Raw genomic sequence first — 20,526 nt, forward strand, 5'->3', positions numbered from 1 at the left:
AACGATAGGAAGACACAACCCGGAGTTTTGTCGTAAATGGGCCGCAGTGCTCAATAAGGCATCCTTTGACCTCATCCTCCTGGTGGTCGAGGAGGCTACCAGAGAGCTGGATCTGGTTCGTACAAAGATAAGGGAATTGGAACAAACAATCTTACCTAAGCTTAGTGTGGATGCCAGCTGTGACTGGATCAGCAAACTTGCCACACAAGTCGAGAAATATAAGGCGGACCTTGTTAAATTCAAAACTAAGAAGTTTTCAACGGTGACTAAGGACTATGCAGAAAACAAAGTGTACCTTTGGGCCAGCAATACTACGTCTAGACCCAATAATTTTCGGTCACGTAACTCGAGGAGAGCACGGCGTTTTCCATTGGAAGGTGACACCTCCAGTGGTGCCTCCAATAGTGAATCGGACTTGGGGCCATCAAGACGTCGTCGCCCCCCACCACAGCCGGTCCCTTTAGGTGTTCAGACGAGGGCCCAACGAGAAAGCCCTGTCGAAGTAGAACCCGACGCGGCGGCCAGTGCCAAAGGGAAGGGCGCAAAAGGCGCAAAGATAAAGAAGTGATATACAATCTCTCATCTAGATCCCTTACTGATGATGAAATTAGTATACTATCCAAGGGACTTAACTTTGTACCTACAAATCTGCATAATGATTTTGATAGCAGAGTTGATCTCTGCAGATTTAGCAGGACATTACGTTTGAAGGAGTTCTTTAACTCCAAGGTTATTCTTCAAGATGATGTGGCAGACTGTCCTGTCAAGGCCGCATCTACTTTTGACCCTTATTCCACTAATTCTGCAATTAAAGTGTTCACACGCACTATGTCTCAGAGCATAGATGATTGTAGTAATTCTAGCAGTCCATATGTTTCCAACATTACTAAGGCAGAGCGCTCTGCCTTGCAGAATCTATCAGCTTATACTGATATCACGGTGCGCCCTGCCGACAAGGGGGGTGGCATCGTGATTCAGGATTTGGTGGACTACACGAAAGAGGCATATCGTCAGCTCAATGATCAGACAGTATACACTAAATTAGATGTGGATCCAACTTCTGAATTTTCCGGTGAGTTGAATGTCTTATTACAACGGGCTGAAACTAGTGGTATTATTTCTAATGCCACTAGAAAGGCGCTGGGAGTTAGGGCACCTAATGTGCCGGTTTTTTACACCATACCCAAGCTGCATAAAGATTCAGCGTGTCCTCCTGGACGACCCATAATAGCAGCCAGGAATTCTTTATATTCCAAAATTGCTCAATATGTAGATTTCTATCTACAACCGGTAATTCAGAACGAGGCCACATATCTTAAGGATACCACTACATTCTTAACAAAACTTAGAGAAACACAGGTTACCCCGGGTGAATGCTGGTTGTGCACGGCAGATGTAGTTAGCCTGTACACCAGCATCCCCCACGATCGGGGCCTCAATGCGGTTAGAACGCTGATAGTTGGTAATCCGAAATATACTGGTCCTGATATTGATTTTTTTATGTCATTGCTTGAATTAACGTTAGTTAGAAATTATTTTCTTTTTAACAATGAATTTTTTAAGCAAGAAAGAGGTTGTGCGATGGGATCTTGCGCCGCACCGGCATATGCTAATGCTTTTATGTTCGGTGTGGAGCATGATCTCTTTTTTTCAGACATTCGATTTAAGACAAATATCGCCATGTATACTCGTTACATCGACGATATTTTCATCCTATGGACAGGTTCCCGAGAGGATTTCGTTGAGATGATGCAAATGGTTAAAAGGATGGATAGTGCCATCAAATTCACTTTTGACATTCAGTCATCTAGTATCCATTTTTTGGATGTGGAAATTAGACAGGAGGGGGGTCACTTTAGAACAAGTGTCTATAGAAAACCCACGGATGTCAACAGTTTATTGCTTTTTTCGAGCCATCATCCGAAGGCATTGAAGAATGGTCTGCCATATTCACAGTTCCTGCGGGTGCATCGCATCTGCAGTGACCCTGTGGATGAGAAGGAGCAGATGGATTTGATGACCATTAAATTTCTGGAAAGGGGCTACAGTAACAAGCTCTTACAGACGGCTAGAACAAGGGCCACATTAGAACCTAAAATCCCTAGCAAAAAGACCATACATAATAAGGGAGCACAGAATGCAGTTGTATGTGTCACTAGCTTTACCACCGCTAGCCAACGTCTGACAGATACTGCCAAGAGTATCTGGCCCATTATACAGTCAGATCCTGACATGTCTAGCCTCAAGACCAGTAGGTATCTTCCATGTTATAGGAGGGGTAGTAGCATTAGGGATAAGGTAGTACACAACGATGTCTCCTCATTCTCTGTCCCCCCTACCGTAACTTTCCTCTCCAAGAAACCTGGCAATTATAAATGCACAGGTTGCACCACTTGTCTCTATCTGGAGACTGGTGATTACATATTACATCCTCATAATGGTAATAAAATTAAGATCAGGCAGGTTTTAACCTGCACCAGTAAATTTGTCATTTATTGCATCCGGTGTCCCTGTGGGCTCCTTTACATAGGCAAAACCACTTGTCAGTTTAAAGAGAGAATGTCACAGCACAGAAGTGCAATCAAGCAAATTTTGGAGGGTAAGCACATAGATCAGCCGGTGGCCAAACATTTTAAACAGTACCAGCATGGTTTGGCCACTTTACGTTATAAAATGTTAGAGCAGGTTCCATCCTCCAAACGGGGAGGTGATAGGCATAAAGTTCTCTTACAGAAGGAAGCCCGCTGGATACACCGGTTAAACACGGTGTCACCCAACGGGCTTAATGAAACTCTCTCATTTGCTTGTTTTTTGTAATTCTTTATTTGCTGCATGCATTATAATCTGCATCTGATATATATTGTTAAGGTGTACATTAGGTTATTTACAAGCAGCATCTGCACGCCTCATGATATATATATATTTTTTCATTCGATTTTAGTATGTCCCAAGCTGCTATATTTGTATTGTGTTTGCTCCCTTCAAACAGTGTTATTGTCCGGACGATGGGGCCAACCTTCTATGTATATGTTACTATGGTGATGGGATATGCGCACACCGGTATGCGACGCCTGCAGGGCAAGGTTGTCCATGGGGAATGACGCAACCGGAAGTAAGTCTCCGTGAGAACCGGGGACGCTGCACGTGTGGTGATACTCTGTTTGTATAAAGGTAAGCTTTTGTATTATTTGTATTGTGACTTCTGATGACGGTCGAATAAAGACCGAAACGTTAAGCAACACTGATTTGAGTCAGCTCATTTCTTGGTGTCCATACAAGACCGTGAGTGCCGCCAGCATCCATTCTCTCTATATATATATATATATATATATATATATATATATATATATATATATATATATATATATATATGTATAAAAACAAAAATTCCCAAGTGCACTATATTCATTGGATATTAAATCTTTAAATCTCCCAAAATAATGGACCCTATTGGTGCAGACTGTAGATTAAATAAATCTTTGCACAGTTTATTCTCCTGGGATCCTTAAGGTGTGAGCTCATAAAGGGAAAATCTTCACGATTTGGATTACTATCTCATAGCTGACAGACCCTGCGTGTTTCGTCGTTATGACTTCATCAGGGGCAGTTCTCCACAAATATCGAGACCAAATGATGGAATTACAATTAGTATACACCAGTGGACATACAGCTTCCTCCATGTGTCACTTTTACTGAACAACCGAGAGATTTGATCACAAAAACTTGTGGTGAAGTGTATCCAAGATGGCCATATAAAGATCCTTAAAAACCTGTAAAAACAAGGGGACTTTTATATCCAACTCAATTGGGTGGAGAAAACTTCATATATAAAGTTTTATCATAATAGTACAACAGACGTTTATTTTTTTTTTAAATATGTTGACAATAGAAACCTCCACAATGGAATTCACAAATAGATCCAAATGTGCTTGTGTAGCAGTCTAATGGAGATTAGTGCCCTTTATTTACATTATGCTACACAGTAGTCCCACTTATACATGTTACGCCACACAGTAGTGCCCCTTAAACATGTTATGCTACACGGTAGTAGCCCTTATACACGTTACGCCACACAGTGGTGCACCTTATACACAATGCCCACAGCTTTTTACTAGAGATGTGCGGTGGGCACTTTTCGTGTTTTGTGCTTTGGTTTTGGTTCTGGTTCCATCCTTGTGTTTTGGATCTGGATTGGTTTTGCCAAAACCACCCTTTCGTGTTTTGGTTTTGGATCTGGATGATTTTTGAAAAAAACATAAAAACAGCTAAAATCACAGAATTTGGGGGTAATTTTGATCCTATGGTATTGTTAACCTCAATAATATTCATTTCCACTCATTTCCAGTCTATTCTGAACACCTCACACCTCACAATATTGTTTTTAGGCCTAAAAGTTGCACCGAGGTAGCTGTATGACTAAGCTAAGTAACACAAGTGTGCGGCACAAACATCTGGCCCATCTAGGAGTAGCACTGCAGTGGCAGACAGGATGGCACTTAAAAAAACTAGGCCCCAAACAGCACATGATGCAAAGAAGTAAAAGAGGTGCTGTGAGGTAGCTGTATGACAAAGCTAAGTGACACGAATGTGCGGCACAAACAACATGGGACATGCTGGAATTTGCCCAGATGTAATACACGCACAATATTGGTGGCACAGGAGAGCATACCCCTAAGCCACACATACACATGGCAAAGCCTGTAAAATTAATTTGGATAATAATAACCCTTTTATTTACAGCTATTATAATAATATGCAGCACAGGCGCGTACCCCTACACCACACAGGGCAAACCCTTTAAACATTATTTGGATAATAATATAAGTAATATCTATAAGCTTTTTATTTGGAGTAAATAATATACAGCACAGGACACCACCACTGGACTTGTGGCAGCACAAGACACCACCACTGGACTTGACTTATACGACAGTACCCCTGGACTTATACAGCAGTACCCCTGGAGTTGTACGGCAATGTCAGACAGGATGGCACTTTAAAAAACTAGTCCCCAAGCAGCACATGATGCAAACAATAAAAAGAGGTGCAAGATGGGATTGTCCTTGTCCCTCCCACCCACCTTTATGTTGTATAAACAGGACATGCACACTTTAACAAACCCATCATTTCAGTGACAGGGTCTGCCACACGACTGTGGCTAAAATTACTGGTTTGTTTGGGCCCCCAGCAAAAAAGAAGCAATCAATCTCTCCTTGCACAAACTGGCTCTACAGAGGCAAGATGTCAACCTCATCCTCTGATTCCTCACCCCTTTCAGTGTGTACATCCTCCTCCTCACAGAGTATTAATTTGTCCCCACTGGAATCCACCATCACAGGTCCCTGTGTACTTTTTGTAGGCAATTGCTGGTAAAGGTCTTCCCGGAGGACTTTATAATTCATTTTGATGAACGTCATCTTCTCCACATTTTGTGGAAGTTACCTCCTACGCCGATCGCTGACAAGGTAACCGGCTGCACTAAACACTCTTTCGGAGTACACACTGGAGGGGGAGCAACTTAGGTAAAATAAAGCTAGTTTGTGCAAGGGCATCCAAATTGCCTCTTTTTCCTGCCAGTATACATACGGACTGTCTGACATTCAGAAATTTTGGTAGTTTGGAGTGTCTGACATGCCTACTTGGATGCTGTCACTCATATAATCCTCCACTATTCTTTCAATAGTGACAGAATCATATGCAGTGACAGTAGACATGTCAGTAATTGTTGGCAGGTCCTTCAGTCCGGACCAGATGTCAGCACTCGCTCCTGACTGCCCTGCATCACCGCTAGCGGTTGGGCTAGGAAATCTTATCCTTTTCCTCGCAGCCCCAGTTGCTGGAGAAAATGAAGGAGGAGCTGTTGACGGGTCACGTTCCGCTTGAGTTGACAATTGTCTCACCAGCAGGTCTTTGAACCTCTGCAGACTTGTGTCTGCCGGAAAGAGAGATACAACGTAGGATCGAGCACGGTGCCAAAATGTAGTGCTCTGATTTCAACAGATTAACCACCCTTGAATCCTGGCAAAGCGAATGAAGGGCTCCATCCACAAGTCCCACATACTTTGCGGAATCGCTCCGTCTTAGCTTCTCCTTCAATTTCTCCAGCTTCTTCTGCAAAAGCCTGATGAGGGGAATGACCTGACTCAAGCTGGCAGTGTCTGAACTGACTTCACTTGTGGCAAGTTCGAAGGGTTGGAGTACCTTGCACAAGATGGAAATCATTCTCCACTGTGCTTGAGTCAGGTGCATTCCCCCTCCTTTGCCTATATTGTAGGTGTATGTATAGGCTTGAATGGCCTTTTGCTGCTCCTACATCCTCTGAAGCATATAGAGTGTTGAATTCCATCTCGTTTCCACCTCTTGCTTCAGGTGATGGCAGGGCAGGTTCAAGAGTGATTGATGGCGCTCCAGTCTTCAGCGCGCGGTGGCTGAATGCAAAAAAGTGCATCTCCTGCACGCCCCTGTCATTTTAAAAAAAAATCTGCACCACCAAATTTATTGTACAGTATGTGCAAAACAAGGGACGTGCTGAAATTTGCCCAGATGTAATGCATGCACAATATTGGTGGCATTGTCCAATATCACAAATCCCCAGGAGAGTCTAATTGGGGTAAGCCATTGTGCGATGATGTTTCTGTAATAGGTTGTCAGTGGTGTGCTCTTACGGAAAGCGGTGATACATAGCGTAGCCTGCCTAGAAACGAGTTGGCATTTGCAAGATGCCATTACTGGTGCCGCTGCTGTTGTTGTTGTTGCTGCGGGAGGCAATACAGTGGGCTGTCACAGTCCTTAGTCTGCCCTGTTCCACTTGTCCACTTGTCCACATGTCCGTGGTTAAGTGGACAGTGGGTACAACTGCATTTTGTAGGACACTGAGGACACTTTTTCTGACGTCTCTGTACATTCTCGGTATCGCCTGCCTAGTAACACCAATATAGCTGTCAAGGCCTCAGTTATTCGCTTTGCAAAAGGATGACTGCTGTCATATTTCATCTTCCTCACATAGGACTGTTGGACAGTCAATTGCTTAGTTGAAGTAGTACAAGTGGTCTTCCGACTTCACCTCTGTGATGATGATCGACTCCCAGCAGCACCAACAGCAGCGGCAGCAACAGCAGCAGTAGGCGTACCACTCAAGGATCCTCCGGAGGAATCCCGGTTAGGAGAGGACTCCTCAGTCTTGCCAGTACCATGGCCTGCAGGACTACTGACGTTCCTGACTGAGGAGGAAGTTGATGTTGAGGGAGTTGGTGGTGTGGCTTGCAGGAGCTTGGGTACAAGAGGAAGAAGGGATTTAGGTGTCAGTGGACTGCTTACGCTCTTACCCAAAGTTTCACAATTTGACACTGACTTCTCATGAATACGCAGCATGTGACGTATAAGGGAGGATGTTCCTAGGTGGTTAATGTCCTTACCCCTACTTATTATAGATTGACAGAGGCAACACACAGCTTGACACCTGTTGTCTGGATTTGTGGAGAAATAATTCCACACAGAAGAGGTGTTTTTTTTGGTATTTTGCCCAGGCATCACAATGGGCTTATTCATTCCACAGACAACAGGTGTCTCCCCTGGTGCCTGATTTAAACAAATCACATCACCATCAGAATCCTCCTCGTCAACGTCCTCTTCAGCGCCAGCAACACCCATATCCTCATCCTGGTGTACTTCAACAGTGACATCTTCAATTTGAATATCAGAAACTGGACTTTGGGTGCTCCTTCCAGCACTTGCAGTGGGCGTGCAAATGGTGGATGGAGCCACCTCTTCCCATCCAGTGGTGGGAAGGTCAGGCATCGCAACCGCCGGCACATTTGGACTCTCTCTGGGGATTTGAGATACCATCTTAGAACGCACAGTTCTTTGCTGTGCTTTTTTCAGCTTAACTCTTATAATTTTTCTAGCGGGATGATGAGGGCTTCCATCGTCATGTGAAGCTGAACCACTAGTCATGAACATAGGCCAGGGACTCAGCCGTTCCTTGACACTCCATGTTGTAAATGGCTTATTGGCAAGTTTATGTTTCTCCTCATTTCTTTTTTAGGATATTTTTACTGAACCTGGGCTTTTTGGATTTTACATGCCCTCTACTATCACATTGGGCATTGGCCTTGGCAGACGACGTTGATGGCATTTCATAGTCTATGTCATGACAAGTGGCAGCATCTTCAGCACTAGGAGGAAGTGGTTCTTGATCTTTCCCTATTTTATCCTCCAAATTTTTGTTCTCCATTATTTTTTGGGAGTTATATAACAATGGACTCATTCTGAGTTAAACATAGCTGTGCTAAATTTAGCACAGCTACGATCATGTCCCCAGACATGCGGGGGGGATGCCCAGCACAGGGCTAGCCCACCCCGCATGTCTGTACGGCCCCCCTACATAAGTACAAAAGCATCGCACAGCGGCGATGCTTCTGTACTTGTTGAGTAACTCCCGGCCAGCGCAGCTTCTGCGGCTGACTGGGAGTTGCTCGTCACTGCCCCTGATCGCAGCGGCTGCGTGTTTCGTCACCCAGCCCCTTGCACGTTCCAGAGTTGACCGGACCGCATACCTAAAATGGCGGCCGAACGCTGCCGTGCCACCCCCTCCCGCCCAGTGACCACCTCTGCCTGTCAATCAGGCAGAGGCGATCGCAAGGGAATGACGGCCTTCGACTGTCCGGCATGCACCGGCGCACTGCGGCGCGGGCACACATGCAGTTCCGACCCGATCACTGCGCTACGAACAACTGCATTGAGCGTTCGGGTCGGAATGACCCCCAATAAGCGGTTCAGGAGAGCGTACCTCTACACCACACAGGGCAAACCTTGTGAAAATTATTTGTATTAAATATTAATAACCCCTTTATTTGGAGTAAATAATATACAGCACAGGACAGCACCACTGAACATTCCGTGTTTCCCCGATAAAAAGACACTGTCTTATTTTTTTTTTGTCCAAAAAACACCACAGGGCTTATTTTCGTGGTAGGTCTTATTTTAATTAACATTGACAGCAATTGTCTGGGGGTCAAAACAGACAGGATAATAAATAAAATAATGACCGTTATGCTCCCCCAGTCCTGCTTTTATCCCCATCATGCCCCTCAGTCCTGCTTTACAATACTTTACTTACCGTTTTTTTGTCTTCACTTTCCTCTTTTTCTGTACTCTCCTCCGCGGTGCTGCTGTAAATGGCGTTGGCATGCACGCCAGCGTCATTCACAGAAAACGAGGGGAGGGTGCGCGCTTACTGTGAGAGAGTGAGACGCTGCAGCTGTGACTGAATGCCACTGTTAAATCTTTAACAGCGGCATCCATTTCATGTGGGGGGCGAAGCTGGGGGCATTGTAGTGTAGCACAGGGACCGGACAAGATGAAGATTTAGCTAGGTCTTATTTTTCGGGGTAGGGCTTGTTTTGGACCGTTCTGCAGAAGTAAGGGTAGGTCTTATTATCAGGGTAGGTCTTATTATCAGGGAAACACGATATATGGCAGCACCACTGGACTTATACGGCAGTACCACTGGACATATATGGCAGTTTCACTGGACTGGACTTATACGGCAGTACCACTGGAATTATATGGCAGGATCACTGGAATTATACGGCAGTACCACTGGACTTATACGGCAGTACCACTGGACATATATGGCAGTTTCACTGGACTGGATTTATATGCCAGTACTACTGGACATATACGGCAGTATCACTGGACTGGATTATACGCCAGTACCACTGGAATTATACGGCAGGATCACTGGAATTATACGGCGATATCGCTGGATTTATACGGCAGTACTACTGGACATATACAGCAGTATCACTGTACTGGACTTATACGCCAGTACCACTGGAATTATACGGCAGGATCACTGGAATTATATGGCAGGATCACTGTAATTATACAGCAGGATCATTGGAATAATACGGCAGGATCACTGGACTTATACGCCAGTACCACTGGAATTATACGGCAAGATCACTGGAATTATACGACAGGATCACTGGATTTATATGCCAGTATCACTGGAATTATACGGCAGGATCACTGGACATTTACGGCAGTACCACTGGCATATACAGCAGTATCACTGGACTGGATTTATATACCAGTATCACTAGAATTATACGGCAGGATCACTAGATTTATATGCAAGTACCACTGGAATTATACGGCAGTACCACTGGACTTATACGGCAGTACCACTGGACATATATGGCTGTATCACTGGACTGGATTTATACGCCAGTACCACTGGAATTATACGGCATGATCACTAGAGTTATACGCCAGTACCACTAAAATTATACGGCATGATCACTTGAATTATACGGCAGTACCACTGGACATATACGGCAGTACCACTGGACATATACGGCAGTATCACTGGACTGGATTTATACACCAGTACCACTGGAATTATACGGCAGGATCACTGGAATTATACGGCAGGATCACTGGAGTTATACACCAGTACCACTGGACATATACGGCAGTATCACTGGACTGGACTTATACGCCAGTACCACTGGAATTATACGGCAGGATCACTGGATTTATACGCCAATACCACTGGAATTATATGGCAGGATCACAAGACTTATACGCCACTACCACTGGAATTATACGGCAGGATCACTGGATTTATATGCCAGTACCACTGGAATTATATGGCAGGATCTCTGGAATATATGGCAGTACCACTGGACATATACGGCAGTATCACTGGACTGGACTTATACGCCAGTACCACTGGAATTATACAGCAGGATCACTGGACTTATACGCCAGTACCACTGGACTTATACGGCGGGATCACTGGAATCATACGGCAGAATCACTGGATTTATACGGCAGTACCGCTGGACATATATGGCAGTATCAATGGACATATACAGCAGTATCACTGGACATATACGGCAGTACCACTGGACATATACAGCAGCACAGGGACACCACCACTGGACTGACTCAGGACAACACAGCACCACTGCAATGTACTGGACTTATACAGCAGCACTGGACATATGGCAGCAGAGGATACCACCACTGTGACTGGACTAAAGCAGCACAAGACACTACCACTGTACTGATGCAGGACAACACAGCACACAATGGACTGGATTTATACAGCAGCACTGGACATATGGCAGGAGAGGACACCACCACTGTGACTGGACTGATGCAGCACAAGACACTACCACTGTACTGATGCAGGACAACACAGCACCACTGCAATGGACTGGACTTATACAGCAGCACTGGACATATGGCAGCAGAGGACACCACCACTGTGACTGGACTGATGCAGCACAGTACACCACCATTGAACTGATGCAGCACAACACAGCACCAATGGACTGGACTTATACAGCAGCACTGGACATATGGCAGCAGAGGACACAACCACTGTGACTGGACTAATGCAGCACAAGACACTACCACTGAACTGATGCAGGACACTGAGGACAGACATGTACTCTCTACACTCTCAAAAGCAGGAGTGAAGATGGCGGCGACGCGCAGCTGCTTATATGGAATCCAAACCCCGCGAGAATCTGACAGCAGGATGATGATGCTTTGCCTCATTCTGGTTTTCGAGTCAGGAAGGAAAACCCGAGCCTGACTCGGATCCGGGCTTGGGTGGTAAAGTTCGGGTGGGTTCGGTTCTCAGGAAACCGAGCCCGCTCATCTCTACTTCTTATACATAATGGGGGTCATTCCGAGTTGTTCGCTCGGTATTTTTCTTCGCATCGCAGCGATTTTTCGCTAAATGCGCATGCGCAATGTTCGCACTGAGACTGCGCCAAGTAAATTTGCTATGTAGTTAGGTATTTTACTCACGGCATTACAAGGTTTTTTCTTCGTTCTGGTGATCGTAGTGTGATTGACAGGAAGTGGGTGTTTCTGGGCGGAAAAAGGCCGTTTTATGGGAGTGTGTGAAAAAACGCTACCGTTTCTGGGAAAAACGCGGGAGTAGCTGGAGAAACGGAGGAGTGTCTGGGCGAACGCTGGGTGTGTTTATGACATCAAACCAGGAACGACAAGCACTGAACTGATCGCAGATGCCGAGTAAGTTTGAAGCTACTCAGAAACTGCTAAGAAGTGTCTATTCGCAATTTTGCTAATCTTTCATTCGCAATTTTGATAAGCTAAGATTCACTCCCAGTAGGCGGCGGCTTAGCGTGTGCAAAGCTGCTAAAAGCAGCTTGCGAGCGAACAACTCGGAATGACCACCAATGCCCACAGTACTAGTGCCCCTTACACATAATACCTTCAGTAGAAGTGGCCCTTAAACACATAATGCCAACAGTAATAGTGCCCCTTACAGATAATGGCCACAGTAGTAGTTCCCCTTACACATAATACCTGCAGTAGAAGTGGCCCTTAAACACAAAATGGCCACAGTAGTAGTGCCACTTATACACATAATTCCCACAGTAGTAGTGCCCCTTAAACATCATGGCCACAGGGAGAGAGAAATATACAATGAGGTGGGGGAGCTTGTGCACATGTGCACACTGGAGCATGCCAAAAACAAAGCTCCATACCACCTTGCCCCGCCGCTGCTCACCTGCATTCAGCGTCTCTGAGGAACAGACTTACTGGCGACAGCTGTTGTTGCTGCCCTCCAGAAGGGTCTGGCTGCTGCTGGTTGGGGGTAGGCGCTGAGTGGGAGCCTGTCAGCAAATACATGCAGGTAGGTGTCTCCCTCTCTCTAGCTGCCGCTTCCAGCAATGAGGAGGCAGAGAGGAGGAGCTACTCTTTACACTTCCGGCACCGCTGCATGTCATACAGTTGACAGGTGCAGTGGCAGCTGTCAACAACAGTACATAGCAGCAGGATAGCAGAGCGGGGAGAGCGCCTCCACATCATGGCGCCTCCCTGCTTTGCAGACCTTGCTGAGCGGGTAGCGCTGGCCCCTGTATACATGTTACAGAGGTGAGAACAAATTTTACCAACAGGTATATGATCGGGCGCTAACGGTACTGCACCTCTAATGCTGCTGCTACACCTGATGGGGTAGTCACACCCAACCAATGACAAGAAAGAAAAAACAAACAATAGCAGCGCTAATATGGTAATAACACATGAAGGATTGAGTGATAAAAACTTCACATTTAATATACTGGCAATTTAAGCCACATTTAAAAACATATATACCGAGCTCATATAACAAATGAATTAAAAACTGAGGGTCTCAAAATTAACTGCCTGTAGTGTTATAGTCCGTTCCTATGAAACAAACTGGATAAGCAGATGGGTCGATTAGGTGGAAATAGACTGACTGCGCAGTCTGACCAAACAACTTTACCAAAGCCGTTAGAGGTGAAGTCCCTTGGATATCTTTGATGTAATTCAAGTGTCCAATTGTGGGTTCCTCATTAGATTACGGTGTCCTCCTCATGGAGGTGATAAGCTGATGGTTTTCAGAAACTTTAATCACCACGATTTTTTCTGCTCCAATCAAAGTCCAGTTTTGGTCCGGATATGTACAGGCAGTGAAGATGTATCAGATGATGACCCAGAAAAATTCCTGACGCATTTCGCTGCGAGCACTGCAGCTTTATCAAAGGATGTCTGTGTAACTGAGCTGGTCAGATATTTATACCATTGCTAATCACCAAACAATCTACACCTGTTCACTCAATCCTTCCAATAAAGATATTATTCAAAACTCATAAAAATTACTTTAATCATACAATATATATAATCCTAGGACAGACTCATTTATTAAAATTCTATTTCTTCTACCGCATAGGTAGAAGAAATAGAATTTTAATATATGAGTCTGTCCTAGGATAAAATATGCTAAAATATGCTAATGCTGCAGGAGTTGTCTTGTGTAAATAAACGCCTCTTTCCAGTTTCTGTAATCCACTGCTGAGTCCAAAGATGCACTGACAAATCACTTTGCGGGAACATAGGCCATATGAGTAACTCTCGGGTTACTTACAATGGCTGGTGGTTTCACGCTGCTGGCCTAGTTAATACGCCCCTTTCCTGACTCCAAGCGGCCTCTTATTAAATAACAAAAGGCTTGTTTACATAATACCCAGTGAATTGCATCACCCACTGTACAATGCCACAACAGGGCGATTCTACTGAATTCACTCCTGCTGCACCTCTCACCAGGACCACCCCATTTGTAATTTTTCAGAGGACAACATATAAATTTTGGCAAGTATGCTAAAGTTACATGGAACTTTGGATTCATGAAACAGCTTTAGCACTTCTAGTCATAAAGCCTTAAGCACATAAAGTCAATTTTCAGAAGTACAGATTACATCCTGGAGAATGAAAGACACATTCCGTGGGGGATTACTGTGAAAATTGACACCTTTAAACAATTTCTTAATTTTAGCAAGCAAATCACTGGGAGTAGTTACTCCCAAAAAGTTCTAGCACTATAATCTTAACACGTTCAGATTTATTACCATTTTCTTAACCAGATAAGTATGATATTAGAATACGGGAAATAAATCATACCTCTGATAAAGAAGAACTCCTGACATTATTTACTATACCCCTGAACTTTTATAAGGAAAAAATATGATCTAATTTACTAGCCTTGGCACTCACTGTAAGGGGAAAGTATAGTTTCATTACCGACATCTGGCATTGCCTGTTAGCTATTTGAGGAGCACTACGACGAAGACTGAAAACTGTAACTTGGCAGTGACACAGTAGTGAGTATTACTGCCACACAGTGCAGAGCTCATGGTCTTGATTCCGGCCAGGAGTTTGGTGTGTGTATGTTCTCTCCGTGTTTGCATGATTTTCCTCAGAGTGCTCTGGTTTCCTCCCACACTCTAAAAACAAACTGGTAGGTTCACAGGCTGCTGAGAAATATTAACCTGTGTGTGTGTGCTCGTTTGCTATAGACTTTGCACAGTATGTTCCAATTTGGCAGGGACTGTTGAATAATGGAATAGTCTTTGTAAAGTGCTACATAATATATACACACTGAAATAAATTCTGGTAATCACTTTCTGATTAAGATATATTGTAATAGATTAACTACAGTAAAGCAGGTATGCCGTACACCTGGCAATACACTTGTTCAGTTCTTGGTAACATGCCTTTACTCTTGGGGCTGTATTTAGATAAGAAAACTGTTAGCATTAAGTGTAAAGTTTACACTTAATGTGAGTGCTGCTTTAAATTTTAAACTGAAAGCCGCCGAGTAGCAGCAAGCCACAACTTCATAAATCGACATATCACCCACCAACTTCAATATGATATGCACACTCTACTGGAGTCCATTCTAACCCATTTTGTGAGTGAGCGATACTTACACCCAGTGACATTTCCTGGTCCAAGATCAGAAAGAGGCATATAGTTATGTATCATCTGCACCACCCACACTCCAAAGGATACAGGGCTCTATTATAAAAGGCTTAAAATAGTTTACAATTATTTGTGGTTTTAGACATTTCTCACAAATGGAGGGAAAAGCAAAAAGGACCTTTTCCATGGAGGCGAAAAATGGCCTACAGTGGGCAGTGCATTATGGGAGAAAGCAGGAAGAGGACTGTCTCTTCCCTGAACATATAAGCCATCCACCAAGCGGTGAAAGATGAGAGATATGAACAGAGAAACACAATATCTATTTTTTTCCAGCTAAAATTAGAGATGAGCGCCGGAAATTTTTCGGGTTTTGTGTTTTGGTTTTGGGTTCGGTTCCGCGGCCGTGTTTTGGGTTCGACCGCGTTTTGGCAAAACCTCACCGAATTTTTTTTGTCGGATTCGGGTGTGTTTTGGATTCGGGTGTTTTTTTCAAAAAACCCTAAAAAACAGCTTAAATCATAGAATTTGGGGGTCATTTTGATCCCAAAGTATTATTAACCTCAAAAACCATAATTTACACTCATTTTCAGTCTATTCTGAATACCTCACACCTCACAATATTATTTTTAGTCCTAAAATTTGCACCGAGGTCGCTGTGTGAGTAAGATAAGCGACCCTAGTGGCCGACACAAACACCGGGCCCATCTAGGAGTGGCACTGCAGTGTCACGCAGGATGTCCCTTCCAAAAAACCCTCCCCAAACAGCACATGACGCAAAGAAAAAAGAGGCGCAATGAGGTAGCTGACTGTGTGAGTAAGATAAGCGACCCTAGTGGCCGACACAAACACCGGGCCCATCTAGGAGTGGCACTGCAGTGTCACGCAGGATGGCCCTTCCAAAAAACCCTCCCCAAACAGCACATGACGCAAAGAAAAAAAGAGGCGCAATGAGGTAGCTGACTGTGTGAGTAAGATAAGCGACCCTAGTGGCCGACACAAACACCGGGCCCATCTAGGAGTGGCACTGCAGTGTCACGCAGGATGGCCCTTCCAAAAAACCGTCCCCAAACAGCACATGACGCAAAGAAAAAAAGAGGCGCAATGAGGTAGCTGACTGTGTGAGTAAGATAAGCGACCCTAGTGGCCGACACAAACACCGGGCCCATCTAGGAGTGGCACTGCAGTGTCACGCAGGATGGCCCTTCCAAAAAACCCTCCCCAAACAGCACATGACGCAAAGAAAAAAAGAGGCGCAATGAGGTAGCTGACTGTGTGAGTAAGATAAGCGACCCTAGTGGCCGACACAAACACCGGGACCATCTAGGAGTGGCACTGCAGTGTCACGCAGGATGGCCCTTCCAAAAAAACCTCCCCAAACAGCACATGACGCAAAGAAAAATAAAAGAAAAAAGAGGTGCAAGATGGAATTGTCCTTGGGCCCTCCCACCCACCCTTATGTTGTATAAACAGGACATGCACACTTTAACCAACCCATCATTTCAGTGACAGGGTCTGCCACACGACTGTGACTGATATGACGGGTTGGTTTGGACCCCCCCCAAAAAAGAAGCAATTAATCTCTCCTTGCACAAACTGGCTCTACAGAGGCAAGATGTCCACCTCATCATCATCCTCCGATATATCACCGTGTACATCCCCCTCCTCACAGATTATCAATTCGTCCCCACTGGAATCCACCATCTCAGCTCCCTGTGTACTTTGTGGAGGCAATTGCTGCTGGTCAATGTCTCCGCGGAGGAATTGATTATAATTCATTTTAATGAACATCATCTCCACATTTTCTGGATGTAACCTCGTACGCCGATTGCTGACAAGGTTAGCGGCGGCACTAAACACTCTTTCGGAGTACACACTTGTGGGAGGGCAACTTAGGTAGAATAAAGCCAGTTTGTGCAAGGGCCTCCAAATTGCCTCTTTTTCCTGCCAGTATAAGTACGGACTGTGTGACGTGCCTACTTGGATGCGGTCACTCATATAATCCTCCACCATTCTTTCAATGTTGAGAGAATCATATGCAGTGACAGTAGACGACATGTCCGTAATCGTTGTCAGGTCCTTCAGTCCGGACCAGATGTCAGCATCAGCAGTCGCTCCAGACTGCCCTGCATCACCGCCAGCGGGTGGGCTCGGAATTCTGAGCCTTTTCCTCGCACCCCCAGTTGCGGGAGAATGTGAAGGAGGAGATGTTGACAGGTCGCGTTCCGCTTGACTTGACAATTTTCTCACCAGCAGGTTGTCACGATCCGGGTATCTGGACGCCATTTCTTACCCATCAGATGCCTCCTAAGGCTGGCTCAGCGCTCCAGGACCGGATTCCATCTGTTATCCTGATGTGTACATTCCTGTATCCTCTCCTGTCACTCTGGGACGCTGTCACAGTAAACGCCATATTACACCTGGCATGGCGTCTCCCGCGGCCTCTGCCGCCGTCCCTGAACTTCTGCATGCAGAGTGTCTGAGTGGCGATTACGTCAGCCGCGGCCTCCGCTGTGTCCGCGTGGTTGGATGTGCATCTGTCAGCCTGGCGCCTCCTGTCTCCGGTGGCCGGCGCCGCCATTACTGTTTTCATTACCACATGGATTACAAACCAAACTTCCCTCCAAGTGTCTGCATGGGCGCAGCCATCTTGGATTCTGTCAGCTGATCATTTCCACCAATCTGTTCTCAGTATTGATAATCTGCATAATTGCCTAGCCAATCCCTTCCTTGCTGCAGGTATAAATACACTGTGCCTGAGCAAGGAAGGCGTCAGTGCTTTGGTTGTCAAACCTAGTTCCTGTTTGTCTCTCTCCTGTGATTGTCTTCCAGGTTCCAGCTCCTGTCTCAAGACTTCCACCATAGAGACCCGCACCAGCATTCCACCTGCGGTGTAGCCTGACTCTCCAATCCATTGTGGATTCATCTGTTTCCAGCTACAACATTACCTGCTTCCAGCTCAGCTTCCAGCAGAGTACAGCTTCCCTTAAAGGGCCGGTGTCCTTTCTACACTTTACCACTCTCCACCGGTATTATTATTTCTCCGCTCTCAAGTTCTACATTTCAGTTCATATTTCATCGCTCCCAAGTTCATTTATTATTTAACTGGTTCCAGCCAGTATCCACTCCGTGCTAACAACAGTCTGGTTCCAGCCAGTATCCACAGCAGCTGTTTTATCTTCAGCAACCCAGCTTTTCCTGGAACACCAGCTGGCACAATCCTGGGTTATCTCCATTGCTACAGTCGGGCCTGGTAAGGACTTTCCATCTAGAAGATCATAAGAACTATCTCACACTACCAGTGCCCTGTGGCTCCTGCCATCCTGTAGTACCCAGGAACTGTATTTATTCTTTGCTGACTTTTACGTTTTCTTTTACTGCTGCTGTGTTGCGGAGTTGTCATAATAAACATCATTGACTTTTATCCAAGTTGTCGTGGTCACGCCTTCGGGCAGTTATTATTCATGTTACTTACATGTCCAGGGGTCTGATACAACCTCCCAGGTTCCGGTACATCTCAGCCCCTACAACTGAGGCTGCCTCCCGTCAGCTCAGGCCCTCAGTTGTGACACAGGTCTTTCAACCCCAGCAGACTTGTGTCTGCCGGAAAGAGAGATCCAAGGTAGGTTTTAAATCTAGGATCGAGCACGGTGGCCAAAATGTAGTGCTCTGATTTCAACAGATTGACCACCCGTGAATCCTTGTTAAGCGAATTAAGGGCTCCATCCACAAGTCCCACATGCCTAGCGGAATCGCTCCGTGTTAGCTCCTCCTTCAATGTCTCCAGCTTCTTCTGCAAAAGCCTGATGAGGGGAATGACCTGACTCAGGCTGGCAGTGTCTGAACTGACTTCACGTGTGGCAAGTTCAAAGGGCATCAGAACCTTGCACAACGTTGAAATCATTCTCCACTGCACTTGAGACAGGTGCATTCCACCTCCTATATCGTGCTCAATTGTATAGGCTTGAATGGCCTTTTGCTGCTCCTCCAACCTCTGAAGCATATAGAGGGTTGAATTCCACCTCGTTACCACTTCTTGCTTCAGATGATGGCAGGGCAGGTTCAGTAGTTTTTGGTGGTGCTCCAGTCTTCTGTACGTGGTGCCTGTACGCCGAAAGTGTCCCGCAATTCTTCTGGCCACCGACAGCATCTCTTGCACGCCCCTGTCGTTTTTTAAAAAATTCTGCACCACCAAATTCAAGGTATGTGCAAAACATGGGACGTGCTGGAATTTGCCCATATTTAATGCACACACAATATTGCTGGCGTTGTCCGATGCCACAAATCCACAGGAGAGTCCAATTGGGGTAAGCCATTCTGCGATGATCTTCCTCAGTTGCCGTAAGAGGTTTTTAGCTGTGTGCGTATTCTGGAAAGCGGTGATACAAAGCGTAGCCTGCCTAGGAAAGAGTTGGCGTTTGCGAGATGCTGCTACTGGTGCCGCCGCTGCTGTTCTTGCGGCGGGAGTCCATACATCTACCCAGTGGGCTGTCACAGTCATATAGTCCTGACCCTGCCCTGCTCCACTTGTCCACATGTCCGTGGTTAAGTGGACATTGGGTACAACTGCATTTTTTAGGACACTGGTGAGTCTTTTTCTGACGTCCGTGTACATTCTCGGTATCGCCTGCCTACAGAAGTGGAACCTAGATGGTATTTGGTAACGGGGGCACACTGCCTCAATAAATTGTCTAGTTCCCTGTGAACTAACGGCGGATACCGGACGCACGTCTAACACCAACATAGTTGTCAAGGCCTCAGTTATCCGCTTTGCAGCAGGATGACTGCTGTGATATTTCATCTTCCTCGCAAAGGACTGTTGGACAGTCAATTGCTTACTGGAAGTAGTACAAGTGGGCTTACGACTTCCCCTCTGGGATGACCATCGACTCCCAGCAGCAACAACAGCACCGCCAGCAGCAGTAGGCGTTACACGCAAGGATGCATCGGAGGAATCCCAGGCAGGAGAGGACTCGTCAGAATTGCCAGTGACATGGCCTGCAGGACTATTGGCATTCCTGGGGAAGGAGGAAATTGACACTGAGGGAGTTGGTGGGGTGGTTTGCGTGAGCTTGGTTACAAGAGGAAGGGATTTACTGGTCAGTGGACTGCTTCCGCTGTCGCCCAAAGTTTTTGAACTTGTCACTGACTAATTATGAATGCGCTGCAGGTGACGTATAAGGGAGGATGTTCCGAGGTGGTTAACGTCCTTACCCCTACTTATTACAGCTTGACAAAGGGAACACACGGCTT

General features: G+C 45.6%; 1 long non-coding RNA gene across 1 annotated transcript in view; it reads left to right on the plus strand.

The window, feature by feature from the left end:
* LOC134911442 (uncharacterized) overlaps positions 1-20,526 on the plus strand; it is a 133,394-nt gene that overhangs the window by 88,110 nt on the left and 24,758 nt on the right. The gene's annotated exons all lie outside the window — the stretch shown is intronic.

This window comes from Pseudophryne corroboree, chromosome 4 (genome assembly GCF_028390025.1).
Source record: "Pseudophryne corroboree isolate aPseCor3 chromosome 4, aPseCor3.hap2, whole genome shotgun sequence".
In the NCBI taxonomy this organism is placed as follows: Eukaryota; Metazoa; Chordata; class Amphibia; order Anura; family Myobatrachidae; genus Pseudophryne; species Pseudophryne corroboree.